This window comes from Cotesia glomerata, linkage group LG1, assembly GCF_020080835.1.
Source record: "Cotesia glomerata isolate CgM1 linkage group LG1, MPM_Cglom_v2.3, whole genome shotgun sequence".
NCBI classification, from domain to species: Eukaryota; Metazoa; Arthropoda; class Insecta; order Hymenoptera; family Braconidae; genus Cotesia; species Cotesia glomerata.
Window position 1 is genome coordinate 28,613,125 of NC_058158.1, and position 24,259 is coordinate 28,637,383.

Consider the following 24,259-nt stretch of genomic DNA (forward strand, 5'->3'; position numbering starts at 1 on the left):
GTTGAACTTTTGGAGCGAGTATAACAAAAAATTTTTTTCCCTGAAAAATTAACATCAACTTTTCTAGTCATACTATTATATAAATTATAAAGAGACTATATTTATACTGGGTAATGTTTTTGATAAACAGGAACCCGACATTATGTTGCTGTTGTAAATTGTAAAAACCTACAATGTATTGCTATATGTTAAATAAACTATTTAAAACAAAAAAAAATATTTCTTTTTGATCCCCTGAGAATCTTATCTGACAACACATAAATTGATGTTAGAACAAATCAATAAATTTTTTTTACTCACTAGTATCATATAATATGGTCATATTTAATATCGGAAAATTTTTGTACTAGAAATTTATACTTATGGATGGCTTCGAAAAATTTTTATTAATATAGATTTTATGGATAAATTGGACAAAAACGATTTAATGATGAAATTTTGTGACAAACCGACATATCGAAATTATAATAATTTCAGTACCGAGTCGAATCAATTAAAGAGCTCTTCATTTATTGAAATTCATAAACATAACGTCCGATATTTTATTAATATTCGATCATCAATTATTATTAATAATTGATATTAAATATAAATGATAATTAGTAAAGATCTTTGATGTAATATTCTATCAGAAAAAGGAATTCAATTAGAAAATTTATTACGCTTTTGACCGAGAGAAATATTATTCAGTTTATTAAATTAAACAGTAGAAGGGGATAATCCGTATAATAGCTAATTGCCACTTCAAATCCAATGATTGTAATTAAAAAAATGTTAATTATTATAAAGTAAGTTTTTGTTTAGAGACGTAAATTAATTAATCTGAACTTGTGTCAATTACTGGAATTGTTTATTAAAATCAAATTTTAATGATTGAAAAAGTTTGAAAAAAATTTTCCAATGAATTAATGAAGCTGCTTAGTAATAGTAATTTTTTTAAAAGAAAGTTATCATTTTAAGAATTCACTGTAAGTTCACTAGCTGTAAATTTCAAAATGTTTACAATACTACCAGTGTAAGAACCTGTTAAATATCATTTTTAAGATCCTTCATTCATAATTAATTAATACAAAGTTTGATATGCTAGTTTCACGCGGAAAATTGTAATACTTTGTAGTACGTTCTACTTTGTATTTGCATGTTTACATGTCACGAAGCATAGACAATACAACCTGAAGCAATTAAAATTTCGTTATAACTATCTGCAAGTGAACAGTCGATAGAACAGAAGTTTTTAACTAACCGAAAAAAGTATATTAAGTTTTATAAATTTTTTTTGATGTATTTATAGAGATAGAACAGTTAATAAAATAACGTAAAACAAAATCTCAGTGTCAACAAAGGTTGCGATATCAAAATAACTCTAATTAATTTGTAGATTCAATGATTAAAAAAAAAAAAAAACAATTTCGATAATTGAAATTTACCATGTTATTCTTACTCTCTTCAATTATTACAAGTAAGTATATAAAAGCAATAAATGTCGTGAACCGAATACTATCTTAGAAAGATCAATAAAAACGTCTAAAAAAAGTGTGTCCTTTATTTTATTATCGGAATGCGGTATTGAAAAAGACAAAAAGTAGTGCAATGACAATTCGAGTGACATTTTCAAATAAACTATCCTGAAATGTGACACTAACATGGATAGCTAACATATATACTTTTTAATTAAATTTTTCTAAAAGCAATTCAATTCTATAATCAGAACTAAACGTAAAAAATTAATTTATTGTCAGTAAATATATTATGTAACAAAGTTTTAATACAAAGAGATTTAATTTCTTAAAAAGTGTCGTACATTCAAATAGCAGACGTAAAATTCGTATCTTACATGCCATTTTGCTGGTGCTAATTTAAGAAGCTTGTTTCTACAGTTTATTGCTCTTGCAACTATTTTATTCAAGTATCTACTACTTCCACTTTAACAATTCAACCGTCGTGTTATTCATAAATGATACGTTAAACAGTAGTAGTTTTTATTGATGCATGTTATGAAATTTATAAACATTAAGATTTGAAATTTTTCGTTTTATTAAAAAAAAAAAAAAAACTAAGTATTATTCCTAAAGTATACTTTAAATACTTTAAAAATTAGTAGATGGAGATGAAACCGATTGACTAAAAGTCCAATGCGACCCGAGTGACAAGTTGTGTAGTCTCATTTCGATGAGAACGGTGCTGGGTTATGTAAATGTGGCAAGAGCCATGGGGACTAGAATCGCTATTTTTGTTCCACCACGTCGGGAAACCACGTTTTCATTCGCTCGTCTATTTTTGTACTCCATTGGGTTTAGCTTTTTTTTATATCACCACGTTTTTCACTCTCTTTCGTTATCAATCCATACACCAAATCTCTTGCTCGTTAATGTCAAATTCACAAAAAATACAACATTCCATTTTGTAGTACCTCCAATCCTACATTTTTTTCTACACTTTATCAGATTACAAGTGGAATTTTTTATTCTTTTTATGAGAATTTTAGAATCGTATTATATTATTCATTTTTTTTTCTCGAGTTTTAAAATGTCAACGCTATTTTTTTCCTCTGGTGATTCATAGGACGTTAGAGAACGAGTTGAAAAAAATTATAATATTAGTTATTCAGTAGTAATAAAAAAAGATACTGTTAAGTGACATCGACTTTTTAAGAGATAGCTAAAAAATTATGACTGTAATTTTATTATAAAAAATGTCGGTTCAATTACGTCGATTTTTAATTATTTTTACTATATAATGACAAAAAAGTTGACAAATAATTAGCAACAATACCCGTTTATGAATTATTTGCCTTTATTACTTATTAATTATTTACATATTTAAGAGGTTAAAGAAAATTTGGTCTCCAGTATATTTATATTATAAGTTGGGTCTTATTTATAAAATTGGTTTTATTGAAAAAAGCTTGAACTCAGTTTACTTCTTTTTAAGATTTTATGAATTTTTCAGCGATACTTGATTTATTATGATAAGCTTTCGAAGTCAGTTATAAATAGATTCGAATCATGCACTAGATATCATTCGTTTATTTGTTTATTTATTTTTTTTTTTTTTTTCACGTGACTGTCAGTATGTGTCAAATATTAATCCATATAATAAAAAGAGTAAGAAAAATTTTGTGACGGGTATATATTTATTATAAAATGCGTTTTTATAGTAAAATTTTTTACCATGAGAAAGATCGTAACCTGAATTTATGTCTTTTTACGGTTTGATATTTTTTCGATGATAGTCAATTTACTATCTAAGAGAATAAAAATTTTGTGACAGGTATATTTTTATTTTATAGGGAATTTTTTCTTATACTTCAATTTGGTATTAGCAGAAAAGTCTTGATGAGGTGAATTTGTGCCTTTTCACGATTTTAAATATTTTTTTGATATCAGTCAATTTTTTGTCAAGATTTTGGATCAATTTTGAATAGTTTGTTGGTTCTATCAATTTTTTTCTGTAAAATTTTCCATTAAATTATTGATATTCGATCCCCGTGTAAAAAAAAAAAGTTCCAGAAACATTCCTCAGAAAAGTTCCGATTATGAGACGATCCGGAACTTTTGCGGAACTTCTCCGGAACTCTTTAGAAACAGTATTAAAAAAAATTTCACTTATAAACTTTTGAGTAACTAAAAATTTGAAATTCTTAAAATTTGTGAGAAACTTTTGCGTAACTTTTAAGGAACTTTTGCGGAACTTTTTTGGAACTCTTTGGAAACAACATTAAAAAAGTTTACTTTCAAATTTTTGAGTAACGAAAAATTTGAAATTCTTAAAATTTATTAGGAACTTCTTCGGAACTTTTAAGGAACTTGTTCGGAACTTTTCCGGAACTTTTGCGGAACTCTTTAGAAACAGTATTAAAAAAAATTTACTTACAAATTTTTAAGTTACAAAAATTTGAAATTCTTAAAATTTTTGAGGAACTTTTCCGGAACTCTTTAGAAACAGTATTAAAAAAATTTACTTACAAACTTTTAGATAATCAAAAATTTGAAATTCTCGAAATTTTTAGGTACTTCTCTGGAACTTTTGCGGAACTTTTCAGGAACTTTTGTGGAACTTTTTCGGAACTCTTTAGAAACAACATTTAAAAAAATTACTTACAAATTTTTGAGTAACCAAAAATTTAAAATTTTAAAAATTTTTGAAGAACTTTTCCGGAACTTTTTCGGAACTCTTTGGAAACAACATTAAAAAAGTTTACTGACAAACTTTTGAGTAACCAAAAATTTTTAACTCTTGAAATTTTTAAGGAACTTCTCTGGAACTTTTGCGGAACTCTTTAGAAAAAGTTAAAAAAATTTACTTACAAACTTTTAAGTAATCAAAAATTTGAAATTCTTAAAATTTTTTAGGGACTTCTCCGGAACTTTTGCGGAACTTTTGTAGAACTTTATCGGAACTCTTTGGAAACAACGTTAAAAAAGTTTACTTACTAACTTTTGAGCAACCAAAAATTTTAAATTCTTGAAATTTTTAATTAAGGAACTTCTCCGGAACTTTTGCGGAACTTTTTCGGAACTCTTTGGAAACAACATTTAAAAAGTTTACTTACAAATTTTTGAGTAACGAAAAATTTGAAATTCTTAAAATTTATTAGTAACTTTTCCGGAACTTTTGCGGAAGTTTTCCGGAACTCTTTGGAACATTATTAAAAAAATTTACTTGCAAACTTTTAAGTAACCAAAAATTTGAAATTCTTAAAATTTTTTAGGAACTTCTCCGGAACTTTTCCGGAACTTTTGCGGAACTTTTTCGGAACTCTTTGGAACAGTATTAAAAAAAATTTACTTACAAATTATTGAGAAACTAAATTTGAAATTTGAAATTCTTAAAATTTTTTAGAAACTTCTTTGGAACTTTTGCGGAACGTTTCCGGAACTCTGTAGAAACAGAACTAAAAAAGTTCCAAAAAACATTTAAAAAAAGTTCCGGAAAGATTCCTGAAAAGTTTCAGATAAGTTCCTTATAAATTTTAAGAATTTTAAATTTTTGGTTACTCAAAAATTTGTAATTAAACTTTTTTAATGTTGTTTTTACAGAGTTCCGAAAAAGTTCCGTAAAAGTTCCGTGAAAGTTCCGTAAAAGTTCCGGAGAAGTCCCTAAAAAATTGTAAGAATTTCAAATTTTTGATTACTTAAAAGTTTGTAAGTACATTTTTTTAACTGTTTCTAAAGAGTTCCGCAAAAGTTCCGGAGAAGTTCCTTAAAAATTTCAAAAATTTAAAATTTTTGGTTACTCAAAAGTTTGTCAGTGAACTTTTTTAATGTTGTTTCCAAAAAGTTCCGAAAAAGTTCCGGAAAAGTTCCTCAAAAATTTTAAGAATTTCAAATTTTTGGTTACTCAAAAATTTGTAAGTAAACTTTTTAAATGTTGTTTTTGAAGAGTTTCGAAAAAGTTCCGGAAAAGTTCCGCAAAAGTTCCGGAGAAGTTCCTCAAAAATTTTAAGAATTTCAAATTTTTAGTTACTCAAAAGTTTGTAAGTGAAATTTTTTTAAAACTGTTTCTAAAGAGTTCCGGAGAAGTTCCGCAAAAGTTCCGGATCGTCTCATAATCAGAACTTTTTTGAAGAATGTTTCCGAAACTTTTTTTTACACGGGTCCTGTAATGGCAATACAATTTCTTAGATTTATCAAAAAAAATTCTCAAATTATGTAAACTGTGCTTAAAAATATTGGAAATTCATGAGACCAAAGTTCTTTTATTCATAATTTGTAATTCTCGACAGTTACATATTAACCGCAGGTTGCCAGCATATTTATTATTTGTCAAAAAATAAAAAGAAAAAACATTTTCTATTAATTAATTAATAATTTTCTCAACATGGTAAAGTTTACTCTTTAGATTTATATTATTTAAGGTTTTATTAATTTACACTAATCTCGTCACCTTTCAAAATGTCAGAATAATCCATAACCTGAAGTTTCACGACACATGTATGACAAACTTTTGTGTGAAAAATAAATCATTGTACAGTCTATAACCTCGAGCACGTACATTGAAACAGTATGAATGCTTGAGGGTATGTCATCAGAATCCTCATTGTTACCACCGTTTTTATTGTGTCGTACGAATGTTTAATTTTAAAAACAACACAACTAAAAGTTTCTGCAGGAAATAATATATGGACGGTCAGAAATGTTCTCGTGAATATTTCTCGGAGCTGTAGAACATGCTAAAAATTGTTTAATTTGTATATAGTGTGAATGTAATGAACTTACAACCGAGGAAAGGTAAATAAAAATTTATACTCATCCAATATTTAGTAGAATATATCAATTGCGAGTATATTAAAAAAAAAAAAAATTACATACTTTAAAAAGCAGTTTTTTACATTATCGATATAAAATTTTCGCGTCTTTTTCTAAAAAAAAAAAAAAATTTTCTCTCGCATCTTAAAAAAAATGGATCTGAATACATGCATGCATTTGAAAAAAAAAAAAAATAATAACATGTTGACTCTCGCTGACACCAACTATCATTTAAACGGTCATTAAATCGGTTATAATAATCAATAAAATTTATTCAATAGATAAATTTAAAAATTTACACAATAAAATTTAGATTAACTTACTGCATGTGACGGCATCAATCATGAAAACCAGCCCACATATATCAAACATATTTATCAACTACATTTTGTTTCATAAAACGCACTATAAAATAACAATTTTTTCCATGTAGAGTTTCTGACAGCAATGAAGTATGAAGTATAACTACAATTGTAAAGAAATATGACCAGATTGCAAGTGAATTTTTAATAAAAGTTCTCAAAGCATAAATGACAATAGAACAACATGATAAGTTCACTTTGAAAAAGCTCGATGAACGAATTATATCCTCAATTGAAGTCGACCAGTATAACTGCCGTGAAAATATTTCCTTGAAGTTATATATATTCTATGAGACAACTAACAACCAGTGAAAGATTTTCCTTTCACAAAAAACAGACGTAATTTAATAACGGTGAAATTTTATGGTTCATTGATTAAATTATAGCGAATAAGTGAAACGAATGAGAAAAGACAAATAGAGAAAAATTTAACACAGTAATCAATACGCGAGGACCAAAGAGTTTACCAATATTTATAGACCACTGGAGATAAAAATTGGCTATTGGCTCAGTGACTACAATGTATACACAGACACTCTTACTGCTAAATTTTAGAGTCAACTTTACTTATAAAATTGTCGACTATATCTCTATTAGTAGACTTCAAACTGTTAAATATCTCTTCATACAACTCTCTTATCCAGTTGTCACACGTTGATATTTTCATATATAACTTGATATGGCTATCATAATATGACTTGACATGGCTTATACATAAGTATAAGAGCAAAATAATTTATCAATTTTTTCCAGGAATGTACACAGAAAAAAAAATGTACTTGAATCAAAAAAATAATTTTGAAAAACTTTATTTTTTTGATTTGAGTAGAAAAATTCTTAAACCAAGAAATTTTTCTTAGCTTAAGTAAATTTTCTTGATTCAAAAATTTTTCATCTTGATTCAAGACAATGAAACTCTTCAAAATAATGTTTTTGGTTCAAGAATTTACTCTTAATTTCTTTTGCAGTGTATATGTTAATTAATACACAGAATTAAACAAAAATTGATTTAGTAGTTAATTAAAATAAATATAATGCCAAATAAACTCCTTCAGAGCGTAAAAAAATTTTTTACGGGTTCAGAAAAGCAAACGTTTTAATGATATTAATTACGAGAACTTTTAGTTAAGAAAGAGCAAGGAGATTCCATAAAGCAAATTTAATATCTTCTAATATTGTATTACAGATGAAGCCGAAAAAAAAACTTCTGAAGTCATAATCAAAACATGAATAATAATAATTTGAAGAAACCTTTTAAAATTCTAATTAATGGGCATACTTAACAAGTGATTGCTTGCAAAGCTTACTGCTGATATCTCGAAAATAAAAACATAAAGAATACAACTATTGCTGGCCAGTAACATATATATTAATGTTTAAATGTCAATGGATTAGGAGTCATATGGTTTGACAAGGATAAGATACTATATTCGGTTACTGAATAATCCCAGGCAGACTTCTAACCCCGAGGGAGGACACCTCGATGAATATCCTTCGTAAACTCTCTATACACTTGAAGGACTCTCAGATGTTGATCTCAACTCACGAAAATCCAAAGTAACCCTCTCAGTTATTTTATCGATACTTTGAGTAATATTCTCAGTAACTGGTTGGATGATATGCACTACTCAAGTTTTGAATTTAAAGCCCATGGTTGATATTGAGTCAATCTAAAGTTCGTTTTATCCTTTAGTCGGAAGTTTATTTTTACTGCTTTTTCACGACTACTATAAACTTACATAAATATTAAATAAAGCCGCAACACCACGCTAATACAATACTGAACCAAATAGGTCAATTATTTGCTCTCTATCAATTTATGACACTCTTATCTATTTTATTAAGTTTATTTCTCCTAAAAATAGTTTATTACTTTTTTATTTCCTGTTTTGTTAACCATAATTACACGCCTCAAGAGAAAAAGCTCAAGGTTAACCTTTTTTTTATCACCGAAGTCGCTTTTTTATCTGATCTTAAGGTTGGGTCATACATTGATATTTAGTTTATTAACCAACTAAGTTATAAAAATTTATTTTCATAAGGGTTTTATATTTTTATCATTTTCTATTACGTTATGGAATTAAATTGTATATGATTAAAAAATCTATTTTTCCATGAAGAAAGTCTTTGAAATGGCTTACTATGTCTATATGTCGTAGTCTTTTCGCAAAATCTGTCATTTCATGAAATACCTAGGCACTTCCAGAAGCGTCGGCGTTTAGTGAAAAATATTTAAATTGCATTATCAACCTAGGTATTTCATGAAATGACCACTTTGTGCCGGCATCTCGTGTTTAAAGCCAAGATACATAATCAGACGCATAGAACAGTTGGGCTTTTCATGTAATACTTATTATACATTTTGGCACGTTGAACAAAGAAAAAAAGATTAATAACATTAAAAAAAAGGAAAGAATAAAAGCAAATACAGATTATTTTGTAAAAAAATATAACGAAAATTTTAGAAAACGACCGTATACTTCAGTTTACTTAAGAAAGTTGAATATTACGGATGAAACCAATAACTTCCCGATTTAAAAAAATTTTCAATTTTCTTAGCGGGAAGTTAAAAATTAATAATATTAAAAAATGGAAGAAATAAAAGCGAATAAAGATTTATTTGTAGAAAAATATAACGAATGTTATGAAAAACAACCTAACAAATGACCGTATAATATTTATTTTTTTTAAGTAAACTGAAGTATACGGTCGTTTTCCAAAATATTCGTTATATTTTTTTACAAATTAATCTGTATTTGGTTTTATTCTTTTCTTTTTTTTTTAATGTTAATAATTTTTTTTTCTTTATTCAACGTGCCAAAATGTATAATAAGTATTACATGAAAAGCCCAACTGTTCTATACGTCTGATTATGTATCTTGGCTTTAAACACGAGATGCCGGCACAAAGTGGTCAATTTTTTCTTGCTCCAAAATAATTTTCGTTTTCCTTAAAATTTTCTTGGCGCAAAAAATTTGTTTTTTGTGTGCACTTAAAAGTGCACTTAAAAGGGTTAAGAGCTGTTAATTTCTAAAATAAAAATCATTTTTTAACTTTCCTCTATTAAAGTCAATAATTTTCAAATTTGACAGGTTATTGATTTCCCCTTTATTTATGAAAATAGAGCTCTCAAACAGATCTCTAAGTTTTGAGGTCCTAGGAAGCTCTGTGTGTGCGTGTGTGTTTAAACAAACCTTTCATATTTTTTTAACGGCTTGGCCAGTAAGAACGTGGTTCGTGGCATCCCAAAGGAGTTTCTCAAACTTTGATGAAGAGATTTCCTTCTGCTTGAAGTGCTCGAATATGTAATCGAGAATTGTATTTGTGAGCTTGAAAAGCTCAAAAGTTTGTAATAGAAAATTTTTCGAGCGTTTTGAGTTTAAAAATAGCGGAAAATTCCAAAAACAGTCTGGAGGAAATTAATTTATAAATTTTTTACTTTGCTAAGGTTCATGCTCTGAAAAAATCCAGTCCGAGATTCAAACACTAACAGACGGAAAGTATGATGCGGATCTGGATGCATTTTGGAGAACACTCCTTAGAGACCCACCAGAAAGCGCTATCTGTGTCCTCTTTAAAAGAATCAGCACGATAAAAAACCAGCAAGGTAGCTGAAAGAAATAGCATAACATCCGAACGAGTGTAGTAAGCAGTGCAATCTAGGTGACAAATAAAACTAAAATGTTTTTATATTTTCTAAGAAAAATGTTAGATTATAAACAAATATTATTTCTTATTGAGAGTTCTTGATAATTATCTGAAGTTTTTCTATAAAAGCAAAAATGTAACGAAGTTTGTAGAACAGACTGTACATCGAGTATAAATATAATAATAATAATAATAATAATAATACTTTCCTAAGGAGCTTATCTAACATTGGTTTTTAGAAAAATCTATAATATTTAACCATTCATTGTTTAATGCAATCTTTTAATCAAAGTACACATTTTTTGAAAATATAAAAAATTACAATCAATTATTTTTTTACTCGCGTATATAGCCTGATATAACCAGATCTGAAAATAAACCATGTATGGCCATATCAGAAAATTTTTCACGAGTTATGTACTATTAATTTTTTGTTTTATACTTCTGAGCAATCACAAAAGTATACAAACAATCTGAAGTAAAGGATATGAAAACCACATAAATTCATAAAGGAGTAATAAATTCGCGTGTGCTAGATCGTTACGCAGCCGTACATAGACAAGAGATAACAAGATAAAATTTCAATTCATACGAGATGAGGGTTTCATGAGAGATTCTTTGATCTCTAGCGTGGATAGTCGCTATAGTTCCTGTACTACCTGCTTATTATAGTCTTGTCAACTCCATAATTCTGAGAGTACAATTGTATTCAAGCCAAAACTGCGATTATCACTTCATGAAGTAGCAAGCACATCAGACGACAAGCGCGGCTAGATATACTATAATACTGATTGTTGAATTGTGATGTAGATCACTTTGTACTATGTAGACATTTCAACAGGACTTAACTCACAAATGATACTACCCTGACCCGCTTTTGACTACCATTTTCATTTTTGGATGTTTGTAGTCGCAGCACACTGACGGTTTGGCAATAATTTATCGCTGAAGATCATTAAAAGAATCTTTTCGTATCACTTGTTTCGGAACTTTGAGTTTCAATGTTGCTTAGCCAGTTGAAACAAGACAATTCCAGACTATTGCGATTCACTGGATAGAAACTAATCAATCTGGTCTCTAGAGAAACTCGTTTATTTCTACCTCTGCATTAGTTTCTGACTTTATCCAACTTCTATTAGAATTGGAGTTATTTATTGTAAACTTCATGATTATTATCGAGATTAACTGGTAAATTTGTACGTGCATTAATAGACTCAAATTTTTTCATTTTACTCTACTTTATGGTTGAAAAGTTTGAATTTGAGTCGACGTAAATAATATTTCTTAAACGATTAATTTTGGGTTTTGTGTTATAATTTTAGAATAAATTTAAGTGAATTATTTTGTACTAAAAAAAATAAAAATTAATTTGAATCAAGACGAAAAGTTCTTAAATCAAATAAAATTTATTTAAACCTGTGTACAATTGAAAAAATGTAAATTATAATTGCTTATTAACCAAAGTTCAAAATAGAATGTAGATAAGAAGATTGTGTGAAATCCCAGGAAAAAATTTCTTCATAAAATTTTATGAAATTTTGTGAAATTTTATAAAATTTCATAAGAAAATTTTTTCCCGGGCTTACAGATGATACTGAAAGATTTTGAAAGTTATTTCAGGAAGAAGTTTGTAGCAAAACAAAATATTAAGTAGCTTAAGGGATATTGAAAGTACTTCTATGCAGCTTTATAATGTGGAAGAGATAGCGCTGAAATGTGTGCTCACGAGAGAATCGGATTGAATTGAACGTTAGGTAAATTAAAAAGTTAGTACTTTCATGGCTTTAGTATATTATGTATTACAATATAAATTGTTCTTATCATTTCGGAAAATTGCGCGCTTAATTTTAACTTTTGATTATCTAATTGAGAAATGAGCCGATAAATAAACTTGAATAATTGTTCTGGTTTACCTTTATCAATACACAAATTAGTAACATTATACTGCAATATGTCAGATAAAATAAAATGTTGTCTAAAAATTAAGTTAACATTTTAAGCTTTAATTTAATATCATTTAAAATTTTATGTTTTCAGCATTTCTTTTTTAAGCGAAAAAGTCTTTAAATAAATATCAACATTTCCATGCTTAAAATACTCAATATTTATATTGCATAAAAATATCACAATCGGGACATGATAAAAATGATTTATCACGGTACCTGGCTTGCAAAATTATTTTCAGATAATTTAATTTATATCTCGTTGAAGCGAAACCATTGCACGCAATATGCCGAAGTAATCGCGGATTTATTTATGGGTAAACGTAAATAAATAAGTGGAGATCAAATGGATCCATTTAAAGAATAATCAATGGATAATAAAATAAAAAAATTAAAAATGAGAATGTAAAAGAGATTATTCGCATCAAAGTGAGTTTGATATGATAGAATAAAACGATTATCAGCATAACCATATTTTAGCTATATTAATCTGGCGCCTCTGTTTGCTATGAAGATTAAAGAGGAGCAGAGGGAGCTCCTAAAATACATCTTAAACACTCTCCCTCTTGCGCGATTCCTATTTTCGATCCAACATTTTCGAGGTCGTTTACGAAACGGCATGTCGTTGAAAACACGACATCTTGATGGCTGGAATCTCGTTGCAGATAATACTATTCTGCCCTTTTGTCATTCGTTTATTTTAGATACAGATACATATTCCATATATATAGAGTTAAAATATCACTTCTTTGATACCACAAAGCATATGAATTTATTTCCCTCCATCCCTTTGAAATCACTTGAAATTTATATTTTGACAAAAAAATTATTTTTCAATTTATTGAGCTTTTGCTTGGTTAAATTCTGTTTGTAAGTGAATCAAAGTTATAGATTTTAAAGAACTTATATAAGAAAAAAAAATTTAGCTTTACTTGCAAAAGATTTAAAGTTTATATAAGTCCATTAAATTAAATTAAAAGTTAATGATAAAAAATAAATTCTATTGAAAAATAATAGCGAAATTTATGAATTCTATATTTAAAAAATTTTACTGAACATTATTACTTTAATATAACTTTTATGAATTACAAATTGTTTGAAAAAAATCATTAAAAAATAGTTCAGAAGTTAAGTAACTTACTGAAACTTAAACTTTTTATTTACTATAAATAAAATTAACTTTCGAGTTTATTTAATTTTTTTAAAATTAATCTCATAAACTGTGTAAACAATTTGGATTCAAGTTTGTAAATATACGATTGAAACTTATAAATAGGTATCAGCATGGGATTATTTTATACAACTAAGTAAATTCAAAAATATTTAACTTATTAATTGCTATGAAGATCATATTGATAAATTTCTAAGTGAAGAAATAATAATGGAAACTTACCCATTTATTTTATAATTAAAATTCTTAAGAAACTTTAGAGTTTATTTATTTTATAAGAATAATTAAAAAATAAGTAGACGACTCGTTGGGATTTACGATCTAGTTCATCTCGGAAAGTTTTTTCTTTTGTTTAATACTTAAAAATCTTGAAATTCCAATCAAGTTTCAGGTTGTCTAAGTGTCGTATGGAATTTATTCTATTTCGAAATCTCTGTTCACGAACAAAGCATTCTTTTTGACGAGAATAAAAAAAATAAGATAAGGAATAGTTTTTAAAAGGAAAATATTCATAACTAAAAAAAATAAGTTATTTAAAACGTTCATAGTTTTATAGAACTTTTTTTTTTATTAAAGACTACTTAAATTTTTTTTACGATGTTAATACTCATTTGAACAAGTTCTAAGTGCAAAATTATTAATATCATATGAATTTTTGAAGTTGTATTATGAATTATATTATTCACGAGTGGTTATTATACCTGGCATTACCCGACTTACATTCATTTTGAAGATCTTCAGTAGAGGGTTCATTTATAATACTAAAAATTACAAAAATAAATTGAAATATTCATTTCTTGCTGTAAATTTATTACGTAATATTCAGAAGCTTAGTAGAATAAAAACAGACAATTGTTGAGTGACTGTCAGGAACAGTAAACTTATTTTATTTTATATTTTTGTCAGTAACAGCACATTCTAGGGTAAACATTTTTGCATACACTAAATATTCAATTAGTTTATTTCGTTTTTTATTATTTTAACCCCTAAAATATTGTCTGACATAGTCATATATGACCATATCAGGCTATGGATAATAATAAAAAGTAATTTATGACAATTTTGTGAGTTCTTTATTTTTTCTTGGAATTTGTGTACAATGCAAATCAACATGTTTTAAATTAGTGTTGCAAAGTGACAATCGATTAATCGATTTTTTATAATCGATTGTAAGCTTTTCGATTAATCGAATAAATTTTTTAAAAAACGAATGTTCACAATCGATTTTCGAGATAATAAAATTTTTTTTTTAAATTGATGTTGGAATAATATTAATGTTTTTATAACCAGATAAATTTACAAAGAACGTAAGTTAACTTTATTAACTTACTTACAGAAAACAAAACCTTTCTATTTTTTTATAATCGATTGTCACAATCGATTGTTACTCGGCCGATGTTGCAACATTATAGTTGAAGACATCAAATAACCGAAAAATATTGAAAAGAAATATAGTAATTTTTATTATATTTGTTGTATCCATCGACTATTATTTGTAGTTGTTGAGATGATCACTGATTTTTTTTGTTAATATTTAAATGCAAGCTGATCACACGCCTTCAGAAACTCCATGATTGTAATTAGGAACCGTTAAATTTATTGATGAATTTTCTTCTGATTTACATAGTGGAAATGAAAAATCTGATTTTTACAATCAATCATAACAATCGATTGTTACTCAGACGATATTGCAACTTTACAGTTGTTATCATAACAATCGTTTTTTTCAAGCCGATTAAATTGATTATTGAAAAAATCGATTGTTTGCAAACGATTAATCAACCAAATCGATGTTGTTAATGCGATCATAATCGATTGTCAACAATCGATTTTTTCATTCGATTATTGCAACACTATTTTAAATTTAAAATTAATTTAGTTAAATTAAACTACCAACAATACCCCATGTTAAATTTGTACCTTACGATGGTAAAATTTTTTTTTCATATCAGAGAAGTTAAATCCTCAAACTCAACTCTAAAAAATTATAAATGGTGATATATGACTATACCCGGCCTGATATGGGGTAATCAATTCATATCAGAACATACAAAGCCATATATGTTCTTATATACCCATATATAGTCAATATGTTTAATTTTATATCAGGCCATGTATGAATTCTTCAAATTTTTTAATATGGCTATATATAGATAAATAAGGCCATATCAGAAAATTTTTTCACCCTAATCTCACTAAAGCAATTGTGTGAAATGTGTGAAAACTAACTATCAGGCATGCTAACGTGTCTCAGAGATAACCCTCTTGAAAAACACTCAAGATTCTACTTAAAATAAATTACACTCTATAAAACTGTTCTATCTTTAATCAAGCCTCAGTTTACTGTGATATAATGGTACTGTACAAATCTCTGTACGGATTGTAGCATTCATAATTAATTAAAAATTTATAAATTACATTTTAATTCATAAAAAGTCAAAAGGTATATATAAAAAAAGTAATTCTAATTTTGTATGAAATTGATGCTATTTTCGGTATAGTAAATGCTTCGCTTGATTATATTAAGTGTATAAGATGTAATACATTAAATATAAATTTAGAATCACTTTTTTTTGTGTACACAATTTTTTGTGTCTTTAACACCTAAATAGTGCACTATAAATTTAAAAAAAATAATAAATAATGTCTAAATTCGTAAAGATGATTTTATTGTGAAAACAAGCATGCTCTTTCGACACTCAAACTATTATTTCTTAAAAACATATGAGCTTAAATAGTGGCAACTTCAGACATATTATTTGATCTATTACTATTTCGGCCCATCTATTTTCGGGAAAAATTATACGCATGGTGACACACTTGTTAGTAGGGTGCTGTAGCACATTATTTATGTTTGGAAGTATATTTAAATATAAGATTGTCTATTAGTATTTAACTATTAATTGGTTTGTACACTATAAAATATTACTATTTTTAAAGGGTTTGTGAAATTTTATACATAAGTGCGACGCTTGAACTAAATGCGAGTATATTAAACTACACAAGTTCTTAAATAAACTTCTTAAGTAAACACCACTGCATGAATCATTAATAAATATCGAAAGTTAGGGAAAATTGAAAATCAATTTTATTTTTTTAATCATGTATTATTTTTATGTAAAAATCATAATTTTAAATAATACACGGAGAGAAATTTATAGGAACCTTTCCAAGAATTATGGGAATGGTTCCTATAATAAAATGATCATTATAGGCATCAATCCTATTACTCATTAAGAGAACCATACCCATAGTTTATTGGAAACGTTCCTATACAATAATGGAATGGTTCCTATAATATTATGGGAATGGTTCTTATAATATTATGGGAATGACGCACATAATAATAGAAAAAAGTTTATTTTCTTAATAATGAAGCAATCACTTCAAAAATATAAAGTAATTATTATATATTTTTTTGCTAATAAATTTTTTTTTGTAAATAAAAATTGATCTTTTACTAGAGTGAAAAAATTTATTTTTCATCATTTTTATTCACGTGTGTACTTAATCTTAAATTGTTTATTCCAGCTCAGTTATTATTGTGTTAAATAATATTGAAAAATATTCTAGCAATTCTAAAGTTTATCTAATAAAAGGGATGTTTTCTCACTATACAATTAGAGGAGCAAAATAGATATGCAAATTCATTGTTTATTTTTACAATTTCATTTTATTTTTAAAGCAAATTATTTATTTACAATACATACGTTGAGCCGCGAAAACATGTGAAAATTTGGAATTTCAAAACCAATGGAAATTTTATTTTTTTTTTTTTAATTAATTTTATTTTAATTTACAAGCATGTATACTATTAAAGATTAAAAAAATATCAACTGCTACAACTGATTAATTTAATAATAATATAACTTATTTATCAATTTATATATCATAAAAAAAGAACCATTTAATCAAAAAAAAAAATAAATAAATTCAGTTAAAAATAATTAATTATATACCACAGTTGTGTGAAAAAAAATTACTCCAATATTATTAGGCATCATTCCTATAATATTATGGAATGGTTCCTATAATATTATGAAAACTATTCCTATATATTATGAGAACCATTCCTATATATTATGGAGATTATACCGATATTACAGCTATAATTAATATAGGTATCGTTCCTATAATTATAGGAACCATTCCTATAATTATAGTAACATTTCCCATAATTTAAGTAATCGCTCCTAAAATAGTATAGGAAAATATTTCATTAAAATTATAGGAATGATTTCCACATTTTTCTCTCCGTGTAATCACACACTGTAAAAAAAAACCGGTGTGAGTCCATGCGGTGTACGGTGTTAAAAATTCCGGTGTTAAATTCAACACCGAAATCGGTGTAGCACTAACACCGTTCGCGGTGTAAATTTTTTTTTTCGGTGTTAAATCGGTGTTATAAATTTTCCAGTGTTGATAATATTTTAATTAACACAATTTTTATAATTAAACTTTTTATGTTTAATAATTAAAAATAAATAATCAAAAAAAGTTAATATTTAATTTAGAAAGTTTAAAATAATAAAATATTAAGTAGATAAAAATTTTTAATTAAAATAAATACACTGTAAAAAATTTCGATGTAAAAATGGACCCGGAGCATTTTGGGAGCATTTTGGGACATCATATAAATAATCGGAAACTTCAAAATAGTTCATTTTTGTAATAATTTCATAACTTTTAAGTATTTTTTTTAGATTTTCGGAATACTTCTAATATAATTTTAGAATCAATGCAATTTATTTGAAGCAATTAAGTTGAAATTTTGTCCTTAAATCTTATGTGGAACCTTTTTTGAATAATCTTAAAACATTTTTTTAACTATTTGAGAACAAATTTTGAATACTTTTGAGACATTTTTCGGATATTTTTGAGACAATTTTGGAACATTTCTTGGACAGTTTTAGAGTGTTTTTATAACAAATTTGAAACATTTTTACGACAATTTTGAACGTTTTTTAAACGATTTTCATAGAGATAATTTATTTTTGCACAGCTGTAGATTTGTCCCAAAATTAATGGATGAAAAATTTTTTGGACAATTTTAGGACGTTTTTGGGACAATTTAAGAATTTACGAATTACCCATTTACGGTGAAATTCAAAGAATTTTCTTTTTTAATGATAATATAATGCTGTTTTGTAAGCTATAAGAGACTATGTGTTACAATATGAGTTTATGTGCAAATGAAATATCTGAAAAAAAAAGCAAAGTTATCAAATTATTTATTTTAACATGTTTAAAACATCCATTATATTATGAGAAACATTATGGTTACGATAAAAATAATTATTATATTGTTCCTAAACATTTAATATTGTAAATATTATTTAACTTGTTGTATAACATTCATTAAATTAATTTCTGCGTAATTTTATAAATTGAAAATTCTTAAATAAATGTTACTTGTCTCATTTTGATAAATATTGAATATTAATTGTGTTTCATGGATCATGTAATATTCATACTCCGATTCGGTGTAAATTTGTTCTACTGTTACACCGGTATTACACCGGTTACACCGATATTACACCGGTTTAACACCGGATTTTTAACACAGCAAAAGAGCACCGCTATACCGGTGTTAATACACAGGTGTTACATAGCGGTGTTAAAATGAGTCCATTTTAACACCGCTTTTTTTACAGTGTATAATTCATAACTTTATATTTTTACTTTGTTGATGTGTGAATGAGAGATAACATTAAACTTACTCAATAACAAAAAAACAATCAAACTTCTAAAGCGTTTGGTCAATAAAATACAATTTGTTTTTTTTTTTCCACTTTTATTCGGTTATACGAAAAAGTAGCTTCAAGCGTTGTTTTATAACATAATCCGGAAAAGTGAACAGAAAGTAGGGTCACTCCGGAAATCGGTTATTTTAGGGACACGATTGAGAACTCGTAATTGAACATTCTCAGCATGTATGACAAAAAAAAATGTTTAAAAAACAATTTTTCTTTACCAAAAATTTTTTATTAAACTGAATACTATGTTTATACCTATCTGTTGGAGCAATAAATTTTCACTCTATCTTAAAAATTGCTTTTTTTGCCCTCCGGGCGGAAAGTGACAACTTTCGTCCCGCTGCGCTAAACTAAGTTGCCTCTTTCCGCCTTCGTTGGACAAAAAAATAGTATACACTCCACGGGAAGTAAATAAGAAAGCCTCAGATCACATGTTTGTTGACCTCGGCTTCGCCTCGGCCAACAATTACATGTGATCTGAGACATTTCTTACTTTACTTCCCTAGGTGTGTAATATACTATATAATACTCGCTGAAGTAATTAAAAAAAAGTAGTTATAATAGCAAATAAAAGTTTTCTGTTGAAAAATGAAAATAATTAAACTATCATAACGTCAGAGCAAGAGATTAGTAGCGAAAAAGTTGAATAATGAATTCTATAACTTAATAACCGTAATAATTATCACATATAAAAGTAATCAAAAAGTACTTACAAAATGACATACATAATGGAGCAGAGGTAGATTACTACATGCATGACTGTATACGTATACGTACGCTAATTCAATCGCTTATAGTAGTTCCCTCATCTAATGCGCGCATAGGTTTACGTGTTTCAGGATGAGAGCAAGTAATCCACGCAATCATGCGGTCATTCGATCGTTGCTTTACGTTGATAGCTAACTGTTAGTTGTCGCGACTAGTATATGCTAAATACACGCCGCTTTTACGGTTCAGTGATACAAGAACAATGTGTTTTAAATACCACAAGCCACATGGGCTGCTCATAATACTCTGCTTCAACATGATTTTCAGCAATATAATATACATGTGCTTTATTATGAATATCAGATTATAGCGATCTCAAGACTAAATAGTTGACTTTTATAATTAAATATTTAATAAGCTCTGTTTCGTTTATCAATGAAAATCATATATCATTTCTTGGATCAAAAATAATGTTAGAAATCTCCGACAAAAGGCGCATGATCGCTAAATCGTCTTTTAACCAGAGAGTTAAGTTGGGATATTAACTTCTTAAATAAAAATAATTTGTTGTATGATGTTATAAGAAGCTTATCTGTAATGATAAAAAATTAACTTCACTCAAGAGAAAAATCCTTGAACAAAAAAAAATCAGTTTGAAAAACTTTATCGTTTTGATTTTAAGAGAAAAATTTTCAAAGTAAATAATATTTTACTTAATTCAAAATTTTTTCATCTTGATTCAATGAAATCCTTCAAAATAATTTTCTTCATCTAAGAATTTTTCTCTTGAATCAAGTTAATTTTTTTTTTTTGGTCCGACATTGATTTTTAGTTTAATTAACTACTACACTTTTTTAAAAAAAAAAAAAAAAACGTTATATAAATTGATGTACACATATTCAAAAATATAAACAATTCAAAAATTTGAATAATTACTTTATTTATTCCAATATATAGCTCAATATGCCCAGATAAAGTTATATATAGCCAGATATAAAATTTTTTTTAGGAATGTACGCCAAGTTATACATTTAATTCATATCAATAAAGAATAAAAACTTAAACAAATAAAAAATTGAAAAATAGATAATTACATTATTAAATTTATTAATCTTGAGTCAGAATAAAAAATGTAATTAAAAAATTATTTGTTATGCTATTTATTCCTCGTTACGATCAGCGGTATCTCACGCAATGATCAAGAAAATCTTCTTATACAACTTTTCATTCATCTTTTAACGCTCCATTCATTTTTTTTATCAACTTATCGACGATCAAAAGAGGTCATTAATACAAAATCGTAAATTTTTTTTTTCATCTTTCCTCGTTTTTTTTAATAGAAATTTCTAGGTACATTCTTTATTTTCTTGCGTTTACATTTTATCTATTGTTTACGAATCACACCGAATTTCAGTGTAAACGGTCGATAATATGGAAAAATTCTTTACACGCATGCTTAATTTTTTTTAGTACCGGAGCTCTTTAATGAAAAATTTTTTTACCTGCAAACTAATCTTTGCGTCTGTTTATAAATTCTGATTTAAAAACGATTAAAATTTATTTACTTAATACTATTGGAGTAGAGATAACTGGACGTGGATCTTTTTAATTAAATAAATTATTAGACTGAATTTTATAAAGGTTGTGTCTTTATTTAAACATAATCGGAGAGTATATCCTTACTCGCAGAGAAATCATTTAAGACTAAAAACATAGACTATATTATTACAGTTATGGGTTGAAGTGTCCTGTACGCAGAAAAAAAAATTAACTTGAATCAAGTAAATAATTTTGAAGAACTTCATCTTCTTGACTTGAGTAGAATAATTCTTAAGCTAAAAAATTTTTCTCGATTCAAGTAAATTTTACTTAATTCAAGAATTTTTCGTCTTGATTCAAGGCAATACAATAAAATCTTCAAAATTATCTTTTTGGTTCAAGAATTTTTCTCTTCACTCAAGTTAGTTGTTTTTTTCTGTCCAGTAACATTTGACTTCCTTATACAATACTAGGGCCTGTACACTTATTGTGAAGTTTAATACACAAATGTTACTGAAAGAAAACTTTTCCTTGCAATATTAAATTAAATATATAAAACTAAAATAAAATAAAAGAGAGAAATTTTTGTTTAAGAGTATACTATATTCGGATAAATATAATATAAATTTAAGTTTTATGATAAGGTATCAGTTTACTCGGAAATCATCAATACATTTAAATGTTCCGTTAACAGTATCAATTGAAACAATATATTCATTAATGCAGTTAATATTATTAATATTGCGTGGATTGACATAACAGAGTTCACAAAGACGAAGACCCGAAGTAATTTGAGAACCCACTGGACCCCTGAACTTCAAACCTCTCGAATAAATTAATCGACTCGAATGAATCTTGCGGCATATAACAAAGTTTCCCAAGATCTGGAGTTAATTTACAATTTTAAAAGTTATTATTGATGTTTTAACGTTTCCTTGAAATTTAACTCATTATGGATCATGTCGAAGATGCAGAAACTATTTTTATCTATCTGTGCCATCGAGAGATAAATGAAATATATTTTCTTTAGTATAAACACAGTTAAACTTCTTACAGAAAAATGATTAATCAAAAATTTAATTTTTAAAAATGGAACTGATATCAATATCTTCGATCAGTTTTTCTGAGTAAATATTTTCTACAATACAAAAGAAGTTAAGAAATTTTGAAAATACTTTTCTGAACTAAATTTTTACTAAAAAAATTATGACAGCTGCAATTCTATATAAATTAGTAGTAAAAGAATTATATGAATCTTATAATCTTGAATTTACTGCTTCTGAAATATTTATTCATATATTTATGTATGTATATTTTTCACGGCAGATAAAAACTTGAAGATAAAAAAAATGTAAAGCAATGAAAACACGTGCTGTATCGAATTTTCAAAAGTATTTATCGGAGTATCAGCTATAAAAGTTTACTCGTAGATAAAAAGTTAAGTAATCCTCATCCTGATTAATGTATTCTACCGTATAAGTTTCCGATTCAATATTATTTAAATATACATATGTAATAGCAATTCTTTATGATTAATAAATTTATGTAGAAACAGTAAACTCTTTAAATATTATTTCTGTAAATAAAAATGAAGATAAATATTGTGATGAGAAAATTTAATTATTAATGTAAATTTATTCTTCGAAACTCAAAAATCTAATTAAAAAATATTTTCAGAGTCTTCTCGGTAAAAAAAGGTGGAGCTAGCCTTTGAACAGTTACTTTACTTTTAATTACATTATTTACAGTTATTCATAAATTTTACTCGTTCTTTTTCATTAAGTAAAATTTCTTAAGTTAATATTTATTCAATAGCTGATTTATTAATAATTAAAAAATTAACCGTGGAAAAATTATGTTCTTTTAAGTAATTATTTATCATAATTAAATACCACGAATACCTAGAATTTATAAGGATATATATACCTAATTTATTATTTATTGATGCACTTAAACCCTTATCTAGGCATACGTTTATTATTGCGTGAGAGGAAAAAAATATTTTTCACGTAAATCAAAGGCTAAGATTGCGTAACTCCCTCTTTTTAATTTTTTTATTTTCTCTCTATACAATGGTGAATAGAGATGAGTCAGATAGAATAAAAGTAGTAGAGATGTTACAGTGAACCACATAATTAACAGGGTTATAAATTTTAAAATTATTAACGTACTAGCGCTGCAGGAATCATAAGAAAATAAAGTTTGTTAATAAAAATAATTTTAATAAATTATTCTAATTGAATTAGTAAATTTTTTAAGCCAAAAAACATCCGCTTTAATTTTATGACAGGGTTTATAACGATCATTTCTGAAAATTCGTTGATTACTCATCAACATCAAGGTAGCGTCTTCGTTTATATTAATGTTATTTATTATCTCAATAAATAAAAAAATATTTAGCCCAGACATTCTAGCTCTCATTTTTACGCTCCGACTTTATTTCGTAATTTTAAGGCTGAATACAGTTCGATAATTGAGTTAGCCATAAATTTTTACTTGTTAAATTTATAATTCGAATACTGTTTAGAAAACAGAAAAAATTCATGATGACATTCATTTTTATTTAATCGATCAAACATTTATAAATTAATTAAGCTGAATAAAATTTGATAAATATATGTAAAATAAATTACAATATATTAGTGGACACAAAATGAACGTTATCATTGAAAGAAAAAATAATTAATTCAATTAAAACTTTTAGTTACACTTCAAGTTCAATTTGCAAAATTATTTGAATCCTTTATTTATAGCTGCAGCAATAATTAAATTATTTAGTTAATTAAATTTGTGTAATTCAAACGAACAATTGACGTATGAAATTAGTATTAAATACTCAAAATATACATCAAAGCTTTTTAATTAATTTCAATTATTCCATTGC

General features: G+C 26.6%; 1 protein-coding gene across 2 annotated transcripts in view; it reads right to left on the bottom strand.

The window, feature by feature from the left end:
- The window catches only part of LOC123263193 (hemicentin-2), a 101,886-nt gene that overhangs the window by 75,423 nt on the left and 2,204 nt on the right, over positions 1–24,259 (bottom strand). The window contains exon 1 of one of the 2 annotated variants that reach the window (XM_044725773.1): positions 1,835–1,937. The exons of the other annotated variant lie outside the window; for it this stretch is intronic. The gene's annotated coding sequence lies outside the window, so the exon portion shown is untranslated. Of the gene's footprint in view, positions 1–1,834; positions 1,938–24,259 lie in introns of those variants that run through there. 2 annotated transcript variants of the gene reach the window in all.